We start from the raw sequence: 26,151 nt of genomic DNA, 5'->3' as shown, positions 1-26,151 counted from the left end.
TTGCAGATTGCCGCCCCAAGCACCTGCTTGGAATGCTGGTGCCTGGAGCCGGCCCTGTGGGGCTCTCACTGCCTGAGGGAGGACTCTGGCACAAGAGGAAGGCCCAGGGCAGTGGCCCTATGGACATTGTCCTATATAAGGGGCAGGGAGCTGGGAAAAGCACAGGACAGCTGTGAGACTCTTGTTAAGCCCAGGATGGGTGGATATTGTTTGTGTTATTGTTTCTTTTGAGCTTTTGAATTCTATTAGGAGACTCTGGAAGCAAGCCCAAGAGCCCTATAGTCTGAAGGAATCTTGAGACAGAGGAAGAGCCTAGAGTCAAAGAAAGCAGCAAAGCCAGAACCTTTTGAGTGATGGTATTGACCGTTATTTTGTGATATGAGGTCTGTATTAATAAATTAATCCATATTAAAGTCTGTGTTGGCGAACTGTTCCTGAGGAGCTCTGAGAAAGAGAAACAGAGGGTAGGGGGCACATACAGGGCCACCTCATGCCAGAAATTGTGCTCTAGGATGGTGACCCTATGCAGGTATCTTCCTATACAGTAAGGTTTGATTGTTGGGAGTTAAGTACTTTTGCCTACAGAGTTAGGTGGGAACAAATCTCCACAGTGCTTCAGGAGGTCTAACTAGCCAGAGGCCTCTAGCAAAGTAAGTTCCCATCTATGCCACTGCCTCTTAGTCTTCCTCCTCCCTCCCCCACCACTCCACATTCTCTCTTCCCACTCCCACAAGCACTTTCCTCTCCCAAATACCCCTTTCCCAAATCTCATCTCCCTACCCCACTTCTCCCCTTTCCATTTCTTCACAAACCCCCACTTTTCACCGCTCCTTTACTCTCTGAAAGACCCAAGCGATCACTACCCAAAGTCACTCAGCTCTCCTCCTTGGGGAGATCCCCTTTTCATTGTTCCATCTTCATCCCTCTTCCTTCTGCCTCTCCTAGACACCCTCTCCCACAAGTTCCCCGCAAGGCTCTATCACCTGAGTGTCCCTGGTTATGTTAGTTCTATCTAAGACCCCTTCTGTGCCAGCACCTGTCCTCTTCATCCCTCTTTCCCAATAGCCCCTGTTTCTACTCCTGTCCCTTCAGATCAAACATCTACCTTTTCCAGATGGCCACATAAAAATCAAGGCATTGTAGCAGGTGTTCCAGAAGGTGAGGGAGGCCAATAGTTGCTCTGGTGCAGAGCTGCAGGGATCTACAAGGAGTTACATGCCATCCTCAATGGCGACCCCACTTCTACCACCAAGAGCCATTGTGGATACTTCGGGGTGTTGCGGGGGAGGCTTGAGTCACAGGCTACTGGAATGAACCCTGAGGATGAGGGGCAGGCGACAGGAGGATCCAGTGGTGTGATAAGCCAGGAGCTCTTTTGGACTCCTGAGCAGTCTGGCCACTCCCAGGAGTACAGCTCTGCCAAGCCTGATACAGCAGAGGAACTTCTGGTGTTGCTCAGCTTGATTCAATACTGCAAGGACACGTCTGCTCATGTTCTACTTTTTTAATCAGGCTAGAAGAGTTAGGGAAATAACCAATACAGGTACAGTTGCCCTCTGCTTCTCATTCCCTTGTACATCTAGGCAGAGGGGGCCCTGCAAAATAGTTTGATTATGCACAGTGGAATATCCCATGAATCCTCCATAGATATCTAGAGAACTTTCCTGGAGGTAATCTGTAATCTTCGGCTCAAGGTTTCTTGGGAGGGCTGCCTTGTTTCTTCCCCTGCAGTAGGACACTTTGCCTTGCCACTCAGTAATTACTTCAGCCGGCACCATTGCAGCACCCAGGCTAGCAGCATATGGACCCAGTCTGCAGCCAGATGCATGTAGAAGCTGCTCTCTTGCAGCCTCGGTTCCCCTCAGTAGTGAGATATCAGCTACAATCACTACGGGTGGCCTGTGGAAAATGGTGCCAGTATTCAGCACAATACCCTTATGCAGGACTGGCTTTAGAAAGTGCAGGACCCGATTCATGGGGCTTGTACTAACCGGGTGGCACTCCAAGTCTTCTGCGGCACTTCGGATTGCCGTGCTCCGGCCGGGGAAGTGGGGGCCGCAGTGCTTGCCATGTTCTGGCTGGGGGGAGCGGGGCCACGGCCTTGCCGCGCTCTGGTCCGGGGAGCGGGGCCACGTGCTTAGACCTGTCTGCCCACTCTCTGGCTGGGGGAAGGGGATGGCAAAGCTTGCCATGCTCCGGACGGGGGGAGCGGGGCTGTGGGGCTTGCCATGCTCCACTGGGGAAGCGGGTCGCAGGGTTGCTGGGCTCCGGCCGGGGTAGCGGGGCCACGGGGTTGAAGCACTCCACCCGGTGCTCTGGCCGGGGGAGCAGGGCCAAGGGCTTGCTGCGCTCTGTCTGGGCGTGGGGCCCTCTTAGGTTTGGGGCCCTCTTAGGCGCGAGGCCTGATTCGGCCCTGCCCTTATGCACTTGTACTGATACCCCAGTGCTACCCCTCCCCATTATCCCAACTCACTTCCTTCCCGTTGGGCCATATACACCATAGCTGGGGCTGCCACCATTCTCTATGACTCCCCAAGGCAAGTGAGAAAGTTGTGCTTGTACCTTGTTTGAATCAAGGGATGTAACTGTAATTACAATAGTAGCTCTCTCCATTGTTTCTTTAGCAGTTGCAGATGAAGCCTTGAGGGTTTCTTCAAGAACATCGGCAGAGTGGCTCAGCCAGATAAGAAGGAGACATAAGAAGACTAAGGAAGATGTGTTCCAAGAGGGCCTGCAAGCCTCTGATGCTTCAGATTGTGACTAGAGGGCAGAAATAAATCAGAAATACTGGCAGCAAGAGGTGACAGTGCCGCTGAGGGAGCAAACAGACATGCTGCAGTCTCTGATGGAACTTCAGAATGAGCACATCTGTGCTCACCTCCCCCTGCAGCCCATAGAAGACTGCATTCCAGGACCTAACTACACTTCCCAGCAGCACCCAAGGCACAGCAGCCCAAGGGAGAGCTCTACAACCATTGCTCGTCATCACATACCTGCATAATGATGCAATCCCACCAGTCAGTTCTTGTTTCTTGAACCCAGAGCCGATGGTCCACCATGTGCAGATGCTCCGTGAATGCCAACAGTAATCTTGAATTGTTTCTTTCCATGGCACACAGCAAGGCAGACACCAAATCATCGTCATCAGATTCACAGCTCAGGAAATACTGCAGGATCAGGCATGTGGTGTTCGTAACATTCAGCACATTAATGGAGAACAGTGCAGGATCCATGCTTCTGACAAAGATGGCAAGCACATAGGCTGCAAGGGCTGTTGAAAAGTGGTGCAAAAAATACTAGGGTGCCTATAGAATGATGAGATGGAGAAAACTGCATCATGGCACACTGAACTTGCCCTATAAGGCATTGCAAATCATTTCCAAAACACTGTGCAGTAGAGGGTGACAAGTTGCACAATGGGATAGCTACCCACAGAGCACTGCTCTCTGTGTCAATGCAAGAGCTACTACAATGGATCTGCTCAGCCAACACAAGGAGCATAGTGATGAAATAGTGATCTAATTATGTACATCGACATAACGTAAGTCAACTTAACTTTGTAGTGCAGACAAGCCCTGAAAGTTGATCAAAGTTTGCAGGGAGTTTTGGCTGAGTAGCTTTAAAGTTATTATAAATGTTTCTATTTGCAGTAGGGGAGAGAGATTTTTTTAACAAATGCATCTTAAGTGGAACTTAAATGCCAACAGAAAGCAAACAAGCTAGAAAACTTGTTTGCATGGGACTTCAATCTACATGTTCCTTAAATTAATGGGTGATAAGGTGATCCAAACATTTCCATGTAATGGCATTATGCTTAAATACAACTCCCATGTACACCAACTGTAACGGAAACACAATACAAATTATTCTATATAGTCATGCGCACACAACCCCACTACATTTACAAAAGTGATGGACACACCATAGCTTCCATTCAAATCAAAGGGTGCTTAGCATTTTTGAAAATCTGACTACTTTATTTAGATTCTGGAGCCTAAATTTTGGCTTCTGTTTGTGACAATTTTAGTGTAATTTTTAAAATGTATTATTAATTTATTTATTAAAAGTACCTATAGAAAAAATAGCCAAAAATCAGTATGGAGATTCTTAGGTGATTAATACGTGGAATGGTGCAAAAAGCCAGTAAAGATAGCTATAAAGCACACTCCATGCTTAACAAGAAGCCACAGGCAAGCTTTGAGTGCAAATCCTCTAATCCTATTGATCCTGCTTATGAAAAGAAGTGAAGCTCTTCGGTGACACAGAAGGGTGGCAATATACTGTAAGAGCACACGGCAGGCAATGTATGCTTCAGGAAACTTAATCACTTAACCTTCTTCGTTACTCGAAAAATCACTCCTGTCAATACTCCAGCCACATCCTCACTGACTGCAGCTGTTTAAGATGCCGTCAATCTTCCCATATGATTTTGTGAACTGAATACATTCCAAGCCATTTAAAGGTGTTATTATCTCTGCTGATAACATCACCCCATTCATGAGTCTCAGAAATAGGAAAACAAAACTCATTTCAGTCCTTTGTTCTGGCAGTTTCTCAATCTCTCAACATAAAAACATGGGGTCTCAACCCAGAATCTGAGACTGAGTAAGCATTTAAATGTATTTTTATAGCCATAAACCTGTTCATAAACTGAGAATAGATTGCTATTATAATTCAAAGCAGAGGTTATTTTTGCTTTATAGATATGCTTACCCTTGAAGGCACGTGTTCATGAATACCTGAGATGTTTAAATAACCTGTCTGCCCAATTTTACTATAGGTCATATTGCCCAGGATTGTTCACCTTGCCCAATAGAGGGGATTTTATCTCCCTAAACTGATGATTATTCATGTGTCAATGAACTAGATGAATGAATTAGATGCACAGCTCAAACTACATAGCTCAAAATAAGCAGCATCATTTACCACTGACTTGGATTTGATAAAAGGGATGGATTTTTTTTTTATTTGAACTTTTGCAAGGTTTTTCTACACTAGCAAAAACTGCATTCTTGTGGGTAGGAGAAATCGTATTCAGATTTTGGTTGAAGGTTGAAGCTGATGTTTGAATGGTAAATTCCACTCACTGACTTACTCAATATGCGAGTGATCAGCACTACTTTAGACTCATAAATGACAGTGTTTGGAGAGAGAGAAGGGACTCTTTCATGGACTATAACCATGAAATCTGGCCCCTGAATAGGGGGTAGTGTGTCATTGTGTTTCTGCCGAAGGAAACAAATTGTGACTGAGACTCATAGTTCTCTGGTTCCCTACTTGCTCCAGGAAACAGTAAACCGTCTTTCAGGAACACATTACTTTCCTCTCCATGTTGTTTCAGCTCTGCTGCTTGATGGACTGGGGGGCAGAGTCTTGGCTCTGCCCATTCCATGCCCCTGCCTGCCCACTCCCAACCATTGTGGGGGTGGTGTAGAGGTGGAAGGGAAGTAGTAGATAGGAGGTACCTGTTCCCCCCAACTTTACTGTGTCTGGCTATTTGGGCCACCAATACAGAGAAATAGGGACATGCCTTATATCCCCTTACTTCTTGGGGTGGGGAGATGTGGCAAGCAATACTCTTGCCAAGACACAGTAACGTATAGAACAAAATCACCAATGTTAGCTAACAATCTCTATTTATGCTGTTGCCTTCTATTTTGAGATGCAAGTATATATTTTCTCCTTATTTTATATTGAAAACAAATTGGAATAAGTCTAAAATGAAAAAAAAAATCCATCTGCTGCAGTGGAAGGATACAGCATGTATACCAGTGGCCCTTCTGCAGGATGACAGAAATGGCCAATCAACCCAACAGATCACTCCAACCAAGTTGCTGCCTTTAGAGGAGAGGTGTGTTTGGAAAACCAGGCATCAGCGACATGACTATTGACTAGGCTGTCCAAGAAGAGGAGAGAGCTCCAAAGGGAGATGTCTACGCCCTCTCCTCTGGTATCCTGCAGTCCTTTGAGGCAGGGAGTCACCAGTGTCCTCTGCTTGAAGTCCTGAATTGAAGCAGAGTCTGGTGGCACAAAAATAAAATACTTCTTAGGTGGACTTAGGAGGAGCTACAGCAGTTGACATCAGAGAGACTCAGCCCCAGTGCTGACTCAACCAGTAGCATTAGAAGAAGTACCAGTCAGACAGCCTGAGAGAGCCAACACACAAAGTCATAAGGGAACAGAGTGCTTTTGTAGCAGTAGAAAGTGATTAGAGGTTGCTGGTGATGCAATCACTCTGTTTCTTTCCTTTCTTCTTTATGGAGTTTGTGTGCATGCATAAAGGATGCAGAAACATAATACAAATATTCTGCATATGTTCAGAGTGCCTTTTATGTAAGCATTTTGGAATGCTTTACAAAAATAATTTTACCAAGTCTCACAACACCACTGAGAGAGGGTGAGGCTTATATACAAGGACCATTTCACTCACCACTGAAATGCAGCCTCCACTAGAGTGGAAGGCAGCAGCTGTTTAACTTCAGGATAGAAAGTAATATCTAAAAGAAATGTCAGGCAATTACTAGGGCTGAGGAAAAACTCGCAACAAATAATTCAATAGGCAAATTTTCACCTCTTTTTCAGGGCCCCATATTCTTAAATTCCTTTGTTCATAATTGTCCATGAATTTCTTCAGTGGGAATTACAAATTATTTTTGAAGATACAGTTTAATTTGAAATTGCCTTTTGGGGAATATTAAACATTAACATTTGCTTCTCATGAGCATCTATGCTAGTAAATTCTGAGTTCTCAAATATGCATAGAAACCAACTCAAAGAGGTCATAAATATGGTCAAATTGAAAGTCACTTTGAAGTTCAAATGAAAATTTCCAGCCTCTTTTTTCCCACTGAATTAGTAGGAGTTAGGGAGGGCCAAGAAGACCAGCCATAAGGGCTAGGAGAACAATGTACATCATCTCTCTCTGGCTCCATAGAAATTAGACAAAAAGATAAAACAGACCCAAGATTTATTAACTTCTCTGCAGAGTTTCCACATGGTCCCAAGGAGCTGCTGTAACCACATGGGAGTCCTTGGCAGTGTAGCTCCAGTGAACCTGTAATAGAATTCCATCGATTGTGCATGTTCAGTAGCTTTATGCTAGCATACTTCAGACGTGACTCATCAGCATGAGCATTTCAAAATTCTTCATTAATTGCAAAATGTCCTTTATGTTAAACAAGACAACCATGCCAGGTTGGAGAAGTGCAGTGACCCGAAGAAAAACAAAGTGGAAAAACAACCCACCACCATGAAACTGAAGATGTTATTTCTTTTATTTGCTTAACTCTTGTTTAAAAAAAAAATCACTCCCTTGCTGAGTCTTTCTATGCCAAATGTCAGCCCTGAGCGCATCTTTCCCAGAGAGTTATAGACACCTGAAAAATGGAGTTTATAATGGAAATGCTGATAGCTGATTAGTAGTGTTACTTGACACTGCAATAATAATATAGTCTCTAACTACTCTAATTCTGATGAACAAGTTACTGTAATGTAACTCCCAATCTATAGTAGGCAACAATTTTTTCTTGTTTATGGGCCACATTGTGGGAAGAAAAGTGCAAATCCCACTAGAGAAGGCTGCCAGAAGGAAGTTCTATGTAACTATCTTCTGTTTCACCATTGCCCGAATGTGGGGCTGAAAGAGCTAATGTGCTAACTTGGAATGAACAACATTATCAACACTCCTTAGCAAATGCATTCAGAGATAAGGCACAAAGTTCCAGCTCTAAATCTAATCAATAGTGCCTCCCATCTTAAGATTTTCTGTGTAAGGGGAATATCACACCATGCCATGATGGAACACAGAGATCATTCTGCACCTGTAATACCAATACTCTTTATATGCAGGGGCAAAAAAAGAAGGAAGTGAAGAATAATTTCTCAGTTGAAACTGAAACCTTTACACAGAGTTTATTTCTAAATATAATAAGTGGAAAGTAGACAGCTTTAGACTGAATGCTCTCCAGAGTCATGTACCTTCCACATGTTCAGCAAAGAATTCATAAGCTTCTTGTAGTGAGATAAGTGGATGTTTGTTATTATGAGAAAACGGAATTCTAAGTTTTCATTCTATTATTCTTGTTCTAGAATTGCACTGGAGTCACACAATGTCTCTCTTCCCCTCTAACTGTGGGGTTGCACTTGCTACAGTGTGTGCTACTAGAAAGAAAGGGAAAACAAATGAAAGTATGCTTGAATTATTTTATAAAGAGCAAAATAAAAATACATCTTTTCATGAGCTTTTCTAAAATATCTAAATACCTTTTCCTCACAACCTATTTCTGCTGTATTAAATTATAACCTTTTGGTTTTTAATAAGTGTTTAAGTTCACAAAAAGTGTGTGTGTTTATGAGAGAGGTTATATATCAACTACATCATTTCAAGAATTGCTATTAATGACAGTAAACAACAGAGGTAGATAAATATGGGTAGCTTTTAGCAAATGGGCAGCTTCGACCACTGCTGAAGATTTTTTTTTTTTAAAAAAAGAAGATAAAAACTTTTGGAATGGAATAATACATAGCAGCAGACGCAGGGCAAAAGCTACAATCAAACTGTACTGATTTGATGATTTTTTTTAAAGGAGTCAGAAGATTATGACCCTCTGCTTTGTTTGACCCTGCAGATTACTCAAAGCCCTTCTTGAAACCCCAAAGGTCCTCCACCCCCAACATATTTCCCTTTTATTTCACAATCCATGTCTACCCTATGTGGGGTTGACCTTACTTTCAACAGAGTACACATTTCCCAGAAGATCCCAGCAATGTCAATCCGCAGTCAGAGAGAAATTAATAAAAGGTGTAGAGTGCTGTCCTTCCATGATAACTCACTGCACACTCCGCCCCAAACCTCCATTTTCATGGCATCAGGCTTGACTCCTAAATGAGGATCCTTTGCCTGATAGCACATTATGTAAATACTAGACCTCTGCTCTGTCCAATCAAACACGGTTAGTAATTGTCAGTTAATATCCCAACATTTATACCTAACAGAGAGTGTATTAAAACCAGTACAATGCAAACTGAATGACAGGATTATAAACGTAATATCAACTGCAGTCATCATTTGCCCTCAATTTGCCCCCCCCCACTTGCACTCCACCTACATGAATAAATGGCCTTTGCATGTGAAAATTATATTGTTTACATTTACGAGTGACAATACTCAACAATCACATTCACAAATGGTTTTTTATGCACAAACGGGCTATATTTTGAAAATGTTTTCTACAGCCACATTAAAGCAGTAAAAAGTGCCGGACTGATAGGGCACTGTTAGTTTGCAGAACTATCTACAACTGTGATCATCTGGGGGTACGCTTGGGGAACACTGATATTTATTGCTAGTGCAGAACGTGGCTGCCTGTTTGGAGTTGGTAACTAAAAGGGAAATACAAAATAACAGTTCTCCTGGAACTGCAGTACCTGGCTATTCACTTCTGGATGTCATTCAAGGTATTGACTTTGATGTGTAATGATTTATATGACCATCTAATGGTTTTACCTCCCTATACATGTCCTGTTAAGGTCAGCAGGGTACTCATGCTCACACATCTTAGATTTAATAATTGGTGAGCTCTTGTCAAGACATTCTAAATGGAGGGTTCTTGACTCTAATTAACTCCCTTGGCTTGTCTAACAGAGCCTTAGTCTGCTGGTCTTCAAGTCACAGTGTAGGGTCCTTCACTTTCCCAGCAGTTTGTCAGAGAGAAGGTTTGGTGGTAGGGGAAGAATGGCTTATCTGGGAGAATGCCTCTTTCTATGCTTCCACAAGAGGCACATATGTATGTGTTTTCCATTAAGTTGCGTACACTGGCCTCGAATATGTGTATATCTACCTTTGTGGTTTGTCACAGTGATTACACTGCATATAAATAGCATGGAGAAAATGGCTCCTGTAACTCAAGTTCTGTAATATTATTTCTGTTGATACACCTGAAGGTCCCAGTTAGTCCATGCTGGAGCATCTATAAGACCTCTTTATTCATGATTGTAAACTATGTATTTTGTGTTGCACTGCATATCAATACTTATGCTATGCCAGAATATTTGTATTCATTATATGGTCCGGTGAGCTCTGTTTCATATGCTAGATATTAAAAATAACACTGATACTTAGCTCTTCTCTAGAACTTCCCTCATTCTCAAAGCACTTTTCAAAAGAAAGTCATTATCATTATCCCCCTTTTACAGACAAGGAAACTGACATGGAGAGGTGAATAACTTGCCAGGAATAGAACCCAAGTCCTTTGACTCTCAGTAGCCATACTGGTCCATGCTGCTTGGAAAATGCTTGCTACACAATGTATGGGAAGATGGATAAAGGAAAAAAAAACATATCAATTATATTTTACACCTACAGTATATGATAAATAAGCAAGATTTTCTTGCAGTCTGTACTAGATCCAATTACTACAATAGTCATACCTACATTTTCTTAATAACATAAGAACGGCCATATTGGGCCATACCAATGGTTTGTCTAGCCCAGTATCCTGTCTTCCAACAGCAGCCAATGCCAGGTGACCCAGAGGGAATGAACAGAAGAGGTAGTCACCAAGTGATCCATGACCTGTGGCCCATTCCCAGCTTCTGGCAAACAAAGGCTAGGGATACTTCGGAGCATGGTTTTGCACACTTGCCCATCCTGGCTAATAGCCATTGATGGACCTATCCTCCATGAACTTATCTAGTTCTTTTTTTAACCCTGTTATAGTCTTGGCCTTCACAACATCCTCTGGCAAGAGAGTTCCACAGGTTGACTCTATGTTGTGTGAAGAAATAATTCCTTTTGTTTGTTTTAAACCTGCTGCCAATTAATTTCATTTGGTGACTCCTAGTTCTTGTGTTAAGGAAGTATTATTTACTCCTTCTCATATGTACTTTTTCCAAACCCGTCATGATTTTATAGACCTCTATCATATCCCCCCCTTAGTGGTCTCTTTTCCAAGCTAAAGAGTCCCATTCTTATTAATCTCTCCTCATATAGAAGCTTTTCCATACACTTAAAAAAATGTGTTGCCCTTCTCTGTACCTTTTCCAATATATCTTTTTTTTTTAAGATGGGGTGAGCAGATCTGCATGCGATATTCAAGATGTGGGCATACCATGGATTTATATAAAGACAATATCATATTTTCTGTCTTATTTTCTATCCCTTTCTTACTGAATCCCAACATTCTGTTCACTTTTTTGACTGCTTTGATGGTTTCAGAGAACTATCCACAATGACTCCAAGATCTATTTTGTGAGTGGTAACAGCTAATTTAGACTCCATCATTTTATATGTATAATTGGGATTATGTTTTCTCCTGCTCATGACTTTGCATTTATCAATATTGAATTTCATCTGCCATTTTGTTGCCCATTGAGCCAGTTTTGTGAGATCCCTTTGTAACTCTTTGCAGGCTGCTTTGGACTTAACTTTCTTGAGTAGTTTTGTATCATTTGCAAATTCTGCCACCTCACTGTTTACCTCTTTTTCCAGATCATTATGAATATGTTGAACAGTACTGGTCCTAGTACAGACCCCTGGGGGATACCATTATTTACCTTTCTCCATTTTGAAAACTAACCATTTGTTCCTATCTTTTAATCAGCTACTCATTTTTTTTGCAGTTTCAATTAGGTACAGCACTGTTCTTCACTTCCTGCCTTCTCCTAATCTGAAACCTCATCCTGCAATCTTTTCCCCCGATTACCATCTATGAGACCACTTGCATAAATAAGGAAAAAAGTTTGTACACTCAGCATATTGGATGTAAGATTAGGACTTTTTCCAAGGTCTGGACGTTGCAGTTATACAGGGTGATCCTGCACCATTTGATCTTTGACTTCATTAGGTATAGAATCAAACCCTTAAATATTTGTCATCCTACAACTGACTGCATTTCAATGGTATGTTAACTGATTCATATTTTCATATAGGGTCCAATCCTGCATTTGCTTTGGCAGGTATGTAACACAGCACAAAACACTTGAAGACCACATGAGTTCCACCTGTGGATGATGTTAATAGACTTTATTACATTGCTGCCCAAATTACAACCTTTTTTTTATTGGAGCATCTTTTTGTAATGAGGATGGAGTTAGTACAATGCGATATTTAATACATGTCTAATGTAATGGGATCTTGAAGAGATCATAAAAGATCAAATACTAGTTTAAATTCCTAACAGTAGGATTATTTCCTTCCTATAGAAGGAAAAACAAAGTCACAAACAATTTACTGAAAACTTGGTCAGCAGGTCAGATAAAAATATTTTTGCTCTTAAATAATTTCATGCCAAAAACATTTTAGGTGCTGTATACTTTACATTTCTTAATAAATGTTTTATGAGATTCAACCACAGATGCTATTTAAACATGTGATAAACCTGAATAATAATTTGTCTGCGACACTTATCAGCACAAAAAAAGGTTCACTAGGAAAAAAAAGGTAAAAATGCAAGCCTTGCATAAGATCTGAAAGTAAAATCTTAGATGAGGCACAGAATCCATAATAACCTTCATTAAGGTTACTACTGAAAATTGACTGGCAACCTGGGGGGTCTTTCAATGCCCTATTTTTACTACTGCTGTCCTTTCATCTTAATTTGAATGAAATCTTCATGTGCTTCCCCCACCCACACTGATAATTATATGAAGAAAGAATGTGTCAGGTTCATACATAAACTCCTCACATGATAATTTTCTTCCTGCATTGTTCTCCCTTCTGAATTGGTTTTCTTCCATTAAAAGCAGATTCTGCCCATAACTGTCAGGCTACTTACAAAACAATTTCAGGAAAGAGTTTTTGGGTCAGTCAGCTTTGACCATCTTGTTTTTTGTTGTTTTGAGTGAGAGCTGGGTATGTGACAGGCTGACATGATTACCGCTGTGTTTTTTCCTGCCTTTTTAAGCTTATCTGCAAGACACACTGACTCTGAGACCCTGCACTGCTAACAGACTGACAAAACCCATCCTGTTAGTGACTGATTACTCTCACTACCAGGAGGTAGAACTGATCAATGAATGGCTAGACTTGTCAGAGAATTCTTTGGGGATCTCTTTGGTATGGTATGCAGCAGGTATAACAGTAGAAAGAAAAGCATTGTAGGGCTCTATTCCCACTTCTTTTATGTGCATGCCCAGGCTCTTATTTTCTGCTGTTGGTGGCTTTTCACCGTGGCTTGATAAGTAGATCATTCTTTTTCTTGAAAACTAAATTTAAAGTGATGATATGCAGTAGTTTCATTAATACCAGCCAGCACCTTATGACATATACCCTTAATCCTAATAAACTTTATTATGTAATTGCCTAAAAACAGTATTTCACACTATTGAACAGAAAGGAGTTCTTGTAAAAGTTAAATTTCATGGTGAACTTAGCAGTGCCTGGTTAATCACAATATTTTCAATGATGCTAGGGGTCACTACAGGGAGGAAGAACCAGGAGATTTCCATTTACTTAGATGGGTTTTTATTCAGGCCCAAGGAGTCATTGTAGACTAAAGCACAGGATGGGACCTCAGGTGATCTGGATCTTTTACAGGTTCTGCCCCAGATTTCTTGCATAACCTTGGGTAAATCCTGGTTAACTACAGGATAGCATTGTGAATCTCATGCTATTTGGTGAGAGATTGCATGCAAATCTCAGCTTTAATTTTGTAGAGTAATTTTTGAGTCCTCATGGTTGTAGGGAAAAGCTTGAAAAACATGAAGTGAGTGAGTCCTTAAGGCTCAGAAGCCAAAAAGCAAATACAAAGAACCCTAAAGTTAAAAAAAAAAAAAAGAAAGAAAGAAAAAAGAGGAGGTTACTTTCCTGTAACTGGAAATTCGAGATGTACTGTCACTATCTGTAGTCCATTGTGGGTTACACATGTGCAACATGTACCCAGAGCCAAAGAATGTGAAAGTAGTGTTGGTTGGTCTATGCATGTACTCAGGATCACCTCTTGGCTTTTGTCCAAGGAGATAAAGGGCAGGGCAGACCTACCACCGCTCTACTATGAATCAGATAAGATCCAAAGCAGAGGGGAAAGAGGGCAATTAGTGGAATAGTAATAGGGACCACATATTTTGAAGAACTTTCAGTCATAGATCAGTAACCTCCCCTTCTTCAAGTGATGGTCTCTCTTGTATTCCACAGTGGGTATTTGACAAGCTATACTTAAGTAAGAGAAAGGTGGATGAGGTAGAGGATAAGCTGAATGGAGGACAGCTGTCCCAAAGGGGATATCAGCAGAGGAGTACTGCACCAAGGCACAATGTCTCGCAAATGTGTGAATGGATCCCCATGTGGCTGCTTTACTGATGTTAAGGAGGGGTACCTCCTGATGTGATGCCATAGTTGTTGTTTGTGCTCTGGTGGAATGAGCGGGGGAAGGAGAGGGCAGGGAAAGTTTGATAACTGATAGAGTAGACTGCAGCCAGAGATCTATTTGAAGATTCTGAGTTGAGATGGCATGCCCCCTGATTCTTTCTGCTATACGGACTAATAGTCTCGTGAATCCCTGATTGGTTTTGTTCTCCACAGGTAAAAGCCCAAAGCAGCTTTCATGAAAAAAAGCTAAAAGGTTCAAAGGGAGCCTTGTGAGTACTGAGAGAACAATGTTCAAGCCCCACTGGGGAGTAGACTTCTGAATAGGAGGGAAGATTCTGAATAGGCCTTTCCAGAATCTATTTGTCAGTAGATGTGCAAAGACTGAATAGCCCTGAGAAGGTGGATGGTAAGCACTGATTGCCACCAAGTGGATTCACAAGGAGTCGAAGGGCAAACCTGATGTCTTCAAAGAGGATATACTCCAAGATGAGAGGAATATCTGCAATTTCTGGGAGAATGCCTCTGATGTGCCCAAGAAGAAAAGCACTTCCATTTAGGTAGGTAACATCTTCTAGTAGAGTTCTTCTTTATTGTTAGAAAGGATGTCTCACATGGCTGTGGAGCATGAAAGTTCTAAGGACAATGCCCATCCAAATACCAAGATGGAGTAGATGCAGATCAGGATGTTTGATCTTGCTGTTCCACTGGTTCAGCAGCTTGGGAAACATTGGGAGGATGATTGGTAGTCGGAATGACATGGTCTGCCAGGATGACCTGTGCTGTGTCCTGTTGGATTTTGCATAGAACTCGTGGCAGGCGTGGTAACAGCGGGGAGGCTTACTTGAAGTGTTTTGACCAAAGAAGGAGAATGGCAATCTAGGGGTCCTCTGGAGCAACATGTGGTGTATTTCCTCTTTATTTGAGAAGTGAACAGATCTCTGGTTGGGGTTCACCACAGATTGAAAATATTGCAGAATACCAAGTCATGGAGTTGTCAGCTGTGGTCGATTGTGAAATGTCTGCTGGGGTAGTCTGCAAGTACATTTTGCTTCCCTAGAAGATAGTAATCTCATCACTCTATAGACAGTTTGATACACCAGTTCTAGAGGCTGACTGCTTATGCACACAGGGAAATGGATCTCATTCATCCCTGCTTGTTTATATAGAAGACCGTCAATGTTGTCTGACATTATAAAGGACATGGTGAGTGAGAAAGTACTCACATTCCTTCAGCGTTGCTTGCAACTCCAGGATATTGGCATGCAGCCTGGTCTCTTGAGACACCCTGGTATTGTTTGCTGTGTGGCTGTTCATGTGGGCTCCCCATCCTAATAGGGATGTGTCTGTAATAAAAAGGTCCTGTCCAGATAGGAAGGGAGAAAGGAAACATCCATGCATACCTGATGAGGATTTGTCCACCATAGCAGGGAAGGTGCTATCTTTGTCAGAACTGTTACCATGAGGTTCATGGAATGGCAGATTATGAGTATACCAACTGCAGCCACATTTGAAGGCAATGAAGGTGGAGTCTTGTGAATGGGGTGATGAGACCATGTGACCTAGGAGAGAGCCATGTCCTGATCATTACTCAAGGGTTGCTTGTGATCTGAGCTATGACATTGTTTATGGTCTAGTATGCTTTTGCAGTGATAAAAATTCAAGGCTGCCCCGATGAAGTCCAGAGATTGTGTGGCAGTGAGAACAGGTTTTTTTTGGTGTTTCGGCAACTCCCAGTGAGGAGAGGTGGTAGGTAGAAGTTGATGTGTAGGCTTCCTGGTGGGACATGGTGACAAGAAACTAGTTGTCAAGGTATGGGAAGACAATGAGACCATCATGTCTGATGTGAGCTGCTACTACTGAGAAAATCTGGGTAAACACTCTGGGGGTGGGCACTATTCCAAAAGGGAGCACCCTGTGCTGAAAATGGTCAGAGCCCATCATAAATCTGAGGAAGTGCCTCTGAGCAGGATAAATGTCTATGTGAAAGTAGGTGTCCTTCATGTCAACAGCCATAAATCACATGCCATTTTTTAAAGATGGTATTATAGATGCCAACGTGACCATGCAAATGAAGCGGTTGAGATGGGAGGTTGAGGATTGGTCTCCAACCACCCTTTTTTTTTGGAACCAGGAAATAAGTAGAGTAAAACCCTCTCCTCCATTGTTATCGAGGAGGGACATGTTCTATTGCTCCTCACAGCTGTAAGGAGTTCAACACTTGTTTGAGAATACTCTTGTGAGAGCAGCCTCTGAAAGGGTATGGGGAGGGGCATTTTGGAGGCGCTAGAGATGCAAACTCTACCAAATAATCAGAGCGTATGATGTTCAGCCCCCATTTGTCCATTGTTATTGCACTCCAGGTGTTGAGAGACTGCTTGGCGATGGTGCGTGTGTGGGGGTGGGAATTAAGTAGGTGTTTGGTTTAGTGTTCCCGGCTCTCAAGTGCCTGTCAAAAATAATATCTAGCCAGGGGCTGAAAGTGAGAGTCAGAGCCTGTTGCAGAGGGTGGGGGAAGTAGGACTTTTGAACCATCCTTTTGTGCAATAGTTCATAGGGCCTGTGATGGAAAAACCTCTAGGTCTGAATGATGAGCAGTGAAACTTCCTCTTAGGGACAGGGATATATATCTCCAGAGAGCAGATAGTAGCCCTGGAATCCTTCAGGATATGGAGGGACTCAGTCTTCTGGTTGAAGAGTGAGATTCATTAAAGGGGAGGTCTTCAATGGTATTCTGGACTACCCTTGGGAATCCTGATGCATACAGCCAGGACTCCCTGCACATGATGATGGCAGTAGCCTTAGCTCTAGTGGAAGTATCTGTGGCATCAGTGACAGACTGGAGAGCAGTCTTGGCTATCAGGTTGCCTTCGTATATCAGAGTTTGGAAACAAGCTCTGTCCTGCTGAGTAAGTCTGACAGTAAACTCTGCAAAGTTGGCGTAGTTCAGAAAATCTTATTTAGACATTAGTGCCTGATAATTGGCTATCCTGAACTGAAGGCTGGATGATGAGAAGACCTTGCTCCTCAAACTGATCCAAGTGTTTGCCTTCTTTATCAGTAATAGACTAGGGATGTTGCTGTTTAGCCCTTTCAGACATGGCTGGACTACCAATGAGATGGGAGAGGGGTGAGAAAACAAAAATTCTGCTCCTTTAGTTAGCACATAGTAACACTTCTCCCCTCTTTTTGGGGGAGGAACTGCAGGTAGCAGGCTCCATCCTGGCTCCAATATGGCTTCATTAACAAGGAGAGCGATTGTGTTGGATCCGGATGACTGGAGGATATTTAAGAGTTTGTGCTGGGAGTCCTGGATTTCTTCAAGAAGTATCTGAAGTTCTCCAGCAATCCTGTGAAGAAGGTCCTGGAACTGTATGAAGCAATCAGTGGGGGTGGAGATGTAAGAATCACTGCTTCGTCCAGAGATGAAGACAGCAGTCTCACTGGTTCCAGTGGAATTGTTGGCTCTGGTGCATAATGTTCATCCTCCTCTTTTGTCAGATCCAGGGGCAGATCTGAGCATTGTCTGAGAGGGGAGGCAAGGGGTGACTACTTAACAGATTGGATTGACTCTGGTCCCAAGGCCCCCAAAATGGCCAGTAGGAGGGCTCAATAGGTGATCCTGGAAGGCCCCCATGTCATAAGGTATCAATGGCTCCAGGTTAGATGAGGCGGATGTTGGTCCCAAACTGGTGCAGGTCTTTTGGGCACTGGAGGATGGGGAAAATAGGTTCATGCCGTGGTTCAGAATCTCCTGATGAAGAGAAGGCTGATTCCAGTTCCAGTAGTGGTACTGGTTGGAGGGAAGTTGTATTCTGAGTGTGGGACAGGTGGAAAACTCCTTCCAGCAGTTGACTCTTTCCATGACGTTATCTCTCTGGAGACAGAGGGACCTGATGGAGGCAGGGGGATACCAGATCCTGGAGAACAAAAATGTCCTGTGGAGTGGCAACTGATTCAGATTTCCCCTGTGTGAGAGAGGTTCTACTTGTTCCAGCTGCCAGAGCTGATGAGGAGGGCGGTGACCAAAGTTGACGGTGATCAGACTTTGTTGGTGTTGGTGTATCCTGGGGTTTGGGAGAATGATGGCACTGATCGAACACCGCCGGTATTGATGGAGTCCAATGCTTTTTGTCATAGCTCTGGGACTTAGTATGTCCTAAGTCTTCATGAGCCAAGCTGATGGGCTTGCTTACAGTCAAATCTGACTCTTGGAAGTGGATTTAGAGGGAGACTTAGTCTCATTCTTACGAGAGTGCTGCCTGGCTTCCCAACAAGACCCCACAGTGGAGTCTGTGGAGGTTGATTTTCCTGCACCAGAGTTGCACTTCACAGCAGGAGGTGGACTCCTTGCTGAATCAGGCAATGTACGGGGGCGGGGGGACGACAGTGGCGTAGCCAAGTGGAGGGAACAGGGGGAGCAATTAAAAAAAAAGGCGCCACCCGCTGCGGCGCTTTTACTCACCCGGAGGTACTCTGGGTTTTCTGTGGCGGGGCCTTCACTTGCTCTGGGTGTCTTTGGCTGGACTGAAGGTCCCACCGAAGTGCTGCCGAAGACCCGGAGCGCTGCCAGGTGAGTAAAATGAAAGCACCACAGTGGGTAGTGCCTTTTTTTTTTTTAAATCGCTCCCCCGGGTGAGTAAAAAGGCACCAAGAAATTGACAAGGTGCAACTTGTGCTCAGTGAGGCTCCCCCTAGCTACACTAATGGTGTGGAGTTCCCTAGCTTGGGTCCCGTTGCAGCCCTTCTCCATGAGGTGTTCGTGGAGATGAAGTTCCCGCCCTTCTCAGATACAGTTTTGGAACAATAGGCAGATACTGCATCTTGCTGCAATGTGGGCTTCCCCAAGGCAGGACAGGCAGCTCTGGGGATTGCTACTGAACAAGAAGCATTGCAGGAAGCACTGAGTTTAAAGCCCAAGTCCACGGCATAGTCTTAGTCATAGTCTGGTACTTCTGAGGGGGATGGTCCCCTCAGAAGACTAATCTAAGCACTAAAGCTAAAAGCTATTAAAACTCTTTACAAACATGATAATTTTTATAGGACAAAGACTAAGCTGCAAATACTGAAGGTTCCGACCCAGACCATGTGACAGTGAGAAGGAACTGGAGAGACGGTCAGTCCACTCTGCTCTTTAGCCTCTTAGATGGAGCCATGAGGGAGCCAGGGTGCAGGCGTGGACCAACAGACACTACTATCAAATTCTCTTGCTCCAGATGCATGTGTAATTCACAGTAGGGACCATCACTCAAAGAAAAAACATTGATATCTAAAAAAAAAAAGTCATGATTTGTGTGTGTGTTGGGAGGGCAGGGGGTGACTCCTGGTTTTTGGATGCCTGAAGTTGGCAAAACTGCAACTCATTAGTTGAGATGGATCAGATCCAAAACACTGCCTCTGAATCACATGTAGTTTCTGGAAAGCTGGGATCCAGGTCCACACTTCATGGCTCAAGACCATCTCTACTCAAGCGGTGAGAAGAAAGGTAATTCTGTTTCGTGGAGGATTTAGACATTTGAAATCTGGTTTCATTCCAATTCAGAATGTAAAAAAACAAAAAATGTTGCAATTCACCTTGACAGGGAAAGCTTTGGAGGCTGTGATTCCCCTTACGAGGGCTACTAGTGCTTCTGAAGCTCGCCAGGTGGAATGATAGGGAGCTGGGACCCTGGAAGCCCTGGGAGCACAGGCTGCCAAGAGACTATGTGACTGAGAGCTTGGGAGCCAGTGCTCCCGGGGTCCGGCTCTCTATCATTCCACCTGGCAAGCTTTGGAAGCACCAGTAGCCCTGGTATGTATGGAAACTAGCTTTATTGCAGCCTGCCAGATAAGATGCGGAGGAGCCAAGAAGTCTGGGAACGTAGAAGCTGGTGTCTCCTGCATTCCAAGCCCTTGGCACCCCATCAGTGCACCTGGCAGGCTTCAGAGGAGCTGCACAAGCAAGCAGGAAAGAAACCAGGCTGATTTCTGACAGAAACCTTCCTGCTTTCCATTGGACTTTCCTCTAAACAGAACTGTGTCTGTGGAATATTTCAATTTTGATGAATCAGCTTTCTCAAGGGGAAAAGCATTCCATTGGAGAACATCCGGCCAGCTCCTCTCTCTACTCACGAGGAGCAAAATCCATGCCACACCCCCACTAATCTTGAGGAATATGTTTGCAGCAGTGGGGCTGCCCACCAGCTAGAATTGTGTGTAAAGACACACTCTCTCTCCCAAGCCGCAAAGTGCAGCATTTCACAACCACCACTACAGCCCTAGAGCTGCCCACACTGTGCCAGAGATGCTTCTCTTCAGGAGAAGATTAGCTAGTGGATCCACAGTGTGGCAGAGCTGCTAGTCTTCCTCCTATTACTCCCCAAGGCCAGTACAGACCTGCCCTGAACAAACATCACTAGCCCCTGCAGAGCTGAACCAATGAAGGTGTATGTGAATCATTTGTTAGTGTGCTCAAATCCCAACAGCCTCACAGACAGAGGAGACACCTCACTTCCAAAGTCATGTCTAAGGGTATGTCTACCCTGCAATCGGAGTGTGACGGTAGCACAAGTGGAATACCCAAGTTAGCTTTGACACAGCTACCTCCACTAACACACCAGCGAAGCTGACACATGCCCAGGACAAAAAGCATGTACTCGAGCAGCTAACCATGCTACCACATGAGCTGCCTCAGCTTGAGCTCCCTATAGCCAAGTTAGCTCAGATATGTCTACACATGCTGCGATCTCACTTATGATCACGTGTGGAGATACCTTCAATTGTCATGGAAGAGGGAGACCTATAGAGGTGAGTGGGAGTTGGCTTGCAATGTACCACACCCGTTCTGTAGAATAAATAGAAGTCTGTTCTCTATAAATAAACAGAGGCTTTCGTATCCCAGAGCTGTCAACATGACATCTTCCGCAAGCACTGAATTCACATGGTATACTTATTTTCAGAAGTGCAAGTAAACGAGAATGAATGGGACTGAAGTATGTGATAATTACCTTTTGTGTTCTCTTCTTATTCTCCAGTGTTTGAAGTAACGAAAAGCAGATCCTGGCAGTTCATTAAATTGTGGGGGTTATACTACAGCTCTCAGTCATGGATTCAGATTGGGATTCCAGTGTTGATGTCACTCAAGCAAATCCTAATGAAGGTGGGGGAATGGACAAATTAAAGAAATTGAGTGATCCAAGGTAATGTTTTCTGCAAACAGTTTTTAAAGAGACTAAGCACTCCCCACTTCTCTCTTAACCAATAGAATTTCAAAATAAACACAGCAATGTCTACTATTGTTGATTTCATGTATATGGTCCTAGAGCCTTAGCGTATATCTGCACTTCAGTTAAAAACCTACAGCTGGGATCACACTAAGGGGCTGTTTAATTGCCATGTAGACATTTGGGCGTGGCCTGGACCCTGGGCTCTAGGACCCTGCTAGATGGGTGGATCTCAGTGTTAATCAATGGACTGCAGGGCAGGAAATCTTCAGGACAGGGTTCCACGACTTCGTCTACAACTCTATACAAATTAACATCCTCAGACAGTGTGAAAAGCCACATAAAACCTGCAAATTTAAATTTGGGTGTTTGTCATCCCGAAAGAAAATATATGGCCCTGAGCTTCTTTCTCTCTTAAGGGAGAGCACTCTGGAAGCAAAGGGAGGAGGCAGGAAAGGCAGGGTGAAACAGCAGAGAGAGAAGGTTCAGGGTGACTTGATGGGAGCTGCAGTTGAAGGAGAGGGACCATAGCCAGTAGTCTGGATGTGTGGTTCCTAAATATATTGGTGAGCCAAGAGAATTGAACCAGAGAGGCAACAACTTAGGGGATGGGAAGGGATATGTCCCTCCACACAGCTGTAGGAGTAGTGCATTTTCACACTCTGTGCCCCAAATTTTAACATTTCTGTGAACTGAAGTCTAGTTCCAGGTAAAATGAATTTAGTTAGATCTATCTGGTCTGACCACACATCAGCCAGCCAGCAGAGTATGTGTTACACCTTCTGGCCTAGAGACCAAATAGGAAAAGAACAGAGAGGAAGAAAGTGTGACCTATTAATACACACATGAAGTGTTTAGTAACTCACTCTAGAGATGTTTAGATAGAGCATCAATTTCCCAATGACCTAAGAGTAAAAAGCACTAGCTATCACAAAATATGAAATGTGTTTTAGTTGGATGTAGAATGGACATACGCAAATAATGGTGATATTATGCAGCAAAACATAGATGTAAATCTCATAATAGGGAATCCAAGAAGGATATTACCAAATCATGTAGTGCCATCCCAGTGTAATAGATAGCAGCCAAGGGATTGAACAATTTTCTTGATCTGGATGAATAATGATCCCAATTAATTTTGTTTTTATAATTGTTGATCATATATCAGCTTTTCTTTGGCTATATTAGCTTAGATAAACAAAAAGAAACCTACGAGTATCTGTGTAACAGGCTACAGATGCGATAAATCAATCCCTGCTGGATCGACCGCTGCCCGCCGATCCGGCGGATAGTGTAGACATACCCTTAGTTTTAATGTACTAAGAGTAAGACAGTCCCTGCTCCCAGGACCCTACAGTGTAACTAGACAAGTGGTAGGAGAGAGGTGGCATTATTATCCCCATTTTACGGATAACAGAGGCATAGAGAAATCAAGTGACTTGCCCAAGGTCACACAGAAGATCTGTAGTAGAATCAGGCCTTCAGAATCCCATGCCAGTACCATAACCATAAGACCAGGGACAGAAACAAACTCTGGCCTGATAGAAGTGGAATATCAACTCTACATTTTGCTAGGGTTTATGCCATTGACTTTATATCTTTATGATCCTGAACACAAAAAAATCAATGCATCCAGATAGTGAAAATAGTATAACACAACCATGGGGAATCATTAGCTTTGTTAACAAGAAAACTCTAAATACTAGGACTGATGAAATACAATTGTGTCCTCAGATCTCCAGTGCAAACCTCACAGGTAATTTCACAAAGAAATAGTAAGGGCTAAATGATCATAATGGTACATTAAAGGCATATGTTTTAAGAATCAAAATATATCCTTTCAGACATTTTTGTGTTTACCATTTAATGGACCGTCGAGCTGTTATTTACAGGACCACTGTGGCAACAAATTCAATATCTTTTAATACTAAATGGAAGTGAAATGATTTCTGCCATTAAAGCCATACACGACTGATTGCTAAATGGTACATGCTTTTCCTCAGTAGTATATAATGACCTCCACATAATACAACAACTATGTCATAACAAATGGTCAAGTCGGATTTCCAACTGGGGATGCTGATGCTGATTGACTAGCTATAGAAATCTTAGTGTAAAGAAGAATTGTATGAAAGCCAGATAAGAATATTGAAAAGCGCTACAGTAAAACTGAACAATACTATTTTTACATCCATAGAGGTTGTCACTTAGATATGCTTAAGATATTTCATTGTAAATGTTTGAAGAACTATAGCAACACAGAAGGTATAGCACTGCCAAATGTTGATAAAAAAGGAAGGCACATACAAGAGTGAGATCAAGGACATATTAATTGCGGTTATAGTGAGGAAACCAAACAGTGAAAGGATTAGATTTGACTTTGTGATGAATAATGAAATCTTAAAGACTGGCAGCACTGCACAAATAGTATGGTAAATTGGGCATATTTTTACAAAACATAAGGCTTTCTCTGAAAGGATGACTGACGGTATGTGATTTTCTTTTATGGACAAAATGTAAAAGCTATTAGAAGAAAACATGCTTTTTAAAAACAATCTTAGAAAGAAAAAAAAAGGATACAATTTAGTATCTGTCCCTTTTCAAGAAGGATCTCTTGAATCATCATTAAGCACTATCAAACTTGCACTAATATATAGTACATAGGTATGGAAATGTCCTAGTTTTTCGTTTGTTACAATGCAGTGCCGAGGACCAGTACAGAACTCATGCACCACTTAAATCCCAGTTAAGCCCCCGAAATACAACATAAGTGGAATGCAACCCCCTGTGTTGGCTCTCTTCACAGGGAAGAACTAAATGATCTCTTAACCAAAAATGAAAAACAATTAATATTGAAGTTGAATAAGTTATCCAAATGATACTTTATTCAAAAAAATTAGTTTCTTTCTCTTAGAGCAATGTCCTCAAACAGATCTCAGATTTGTTAAGTTCAATAGCGAGATGACTTATTTCAATAGTATTGATTTTCAGGCTTGCTAGTCACTATTTGATATGTGAAATTTGAGATGCATTGCTTGATTGCAATTGGTCACAGAAGTCAAATGGCATTTTTTTCTGCTGTGTAATTGGATAAATATATTAGATAGAAGCAATGCAGTTAGAAGCTTATGAGGTGGTGTGCTGGTGCCAGGAATCAGTGGGTCCCAAATAACTACATTTTTTTTAAGTTTTTACTTTTACTTTTAATTTCTTAATGTCTGCCCTCTCAGTTACCTATTACCTCTGGCTTTTCTAAAGCAATTTAAGATGATTCTACCAGTTTGGAAAGTCTGAGTATCTCTAAGCATGAAGACAGGTTGGTATTAGATCTATAGCATGATCAGTATTTGACGTACTGTGATGGAAGATAGTACATTTCTGGGGCATGCCATAGGAAGATGAGGGGGAAGATCAGATATTCCTGACCTGGTCTCTGTGCAGGAGACAAGGATTAACAGTGCAAATCCAGATGCAGGTGCAGCTAATTAACTATCAGGAGATCAATTTGGAAGATATAAGAGTAACAGAAAGAGGAAGAGAGTTACTGGAACTGGGTCTAGCTGGGCAAACCCAAGTACAAGCACTTGGAAGTATTTGGTTACAAGGAGCAGCGAGACAGCCAGAAAAATACGCAGCGGAAACATGGCTGCCTGTGGAGAGATGCCATCTGGAATGTCTCTGAATTGGTGTAGCTTTATATCTCAAGGAAAAGAGTTTAATTTCAGTGTTTAAAGTTACTTGTGTCAGAGGGAAAAAAATTAAAAGTTTGTATTGGCTGGATGGTACTCTGGGGAGAAGGAAATAGCCCTGTGAAAGACAGTGGGAAGAGTTCAGGGCATAGAGTTGGTCCAGATCCTTAAATGTATTTAGGCACCTAACTCACATTGAATTCAATGGGTGTTAGACACTGAAATACCTTTTGTGGTTTTGGGCCTTGATATCTGCCTTGTTTGTTGAGCACTAAGAGCAACTCTGTGTTATCATTATCAGCACTATAAAAGCACATCCAGATGTAAATGGTCACAGCTCCATTAACTTCAATAGAGTTATGATAATTTACACAAGTGTAGGATCAGGCCACCAGTATTTTACATGAATAGGAATGAGATATTTGTGCCACACTAAGAAAGTCTTGATTTTGTGTCAGTTTATTCAAGTTTTCAAGGTCCAATTTTGTTCTCAGAAAACTGTATATGGACCCATTTCGTATTGACCCAAATGAGGGTTGGAACCATATATGAGTGTAAAAGGTGAATCAGACCTTACGTAAGTAATGGTGTAGCTAATTTAGAAAGGATACAAAATATTTCACTATTTAAATGGACTGAGGTTGTGATTAGCAATTGTGCACTGGGGTGATCAATTACAACACTGCTATTGTATTCTAATCTAGTATTCTATTAGTGTTAATGAAAGATTTTTACTGAAATTACACACACATTTCCTTCTTGATTTTCAATTTCATTTATTTTTAGCTTCTGGATGAATTTAGTGCATGTGTAATGTGCAGAGAAATAGAAAAAAGAAAATCCAAAGCTCTCTACATAGAACTGGGGAGGTATAGCAAAAAGTAAACACATTCATTGTCTTACAGAGGAAAAAAGTATTGACTAGCTCCTGAAGAATGCAGTGTTGAGATGAAAATGA

General features: G+C 42.5%; 1 long non-coding RNA gene across 2 annotated transcripts in view; it reads right to left on the bottom strand.

The window, feature by feature from the left end:
- LOC120384754 overlaps nucleotides 1-26,151 on the bottom strand; it is an 80,358-nt gene that overhangs the window by 6,985 nt on the left and 47,222 nt on the right. For both annotated transcript variants that reach the window (XR_005589090.1, XR_005589091.1), the window contains one exon: nucleotides 21,289-21,431. This is a non-coding gene — a long non-coding RNA (uncharacterized LOC120384754). The remainder of the gene's footprint in view (nucleotides 1-21,288; nucleotides 21,432-26,151) is intronic.

The sequence above is a fragment of the Mauremys reevesii genome, linkage group 16 (genome assembly GCF_016161935.1).
Source record: "Mauremys reevesii isolate NIE-2019 linkage group 16, ASM1616193v1, whole genome shotgun sequence".
Lineage (NCBI taxonomy): Eukaryota > Metazoa > Chordata > Testudines > Geoemydidae > Mauremys > Mauremys reevesii.
Note: the sequence above shows the minus strand (reverse complement) of the source record. Positions and strands in the feature narration are given on the sequence as shown.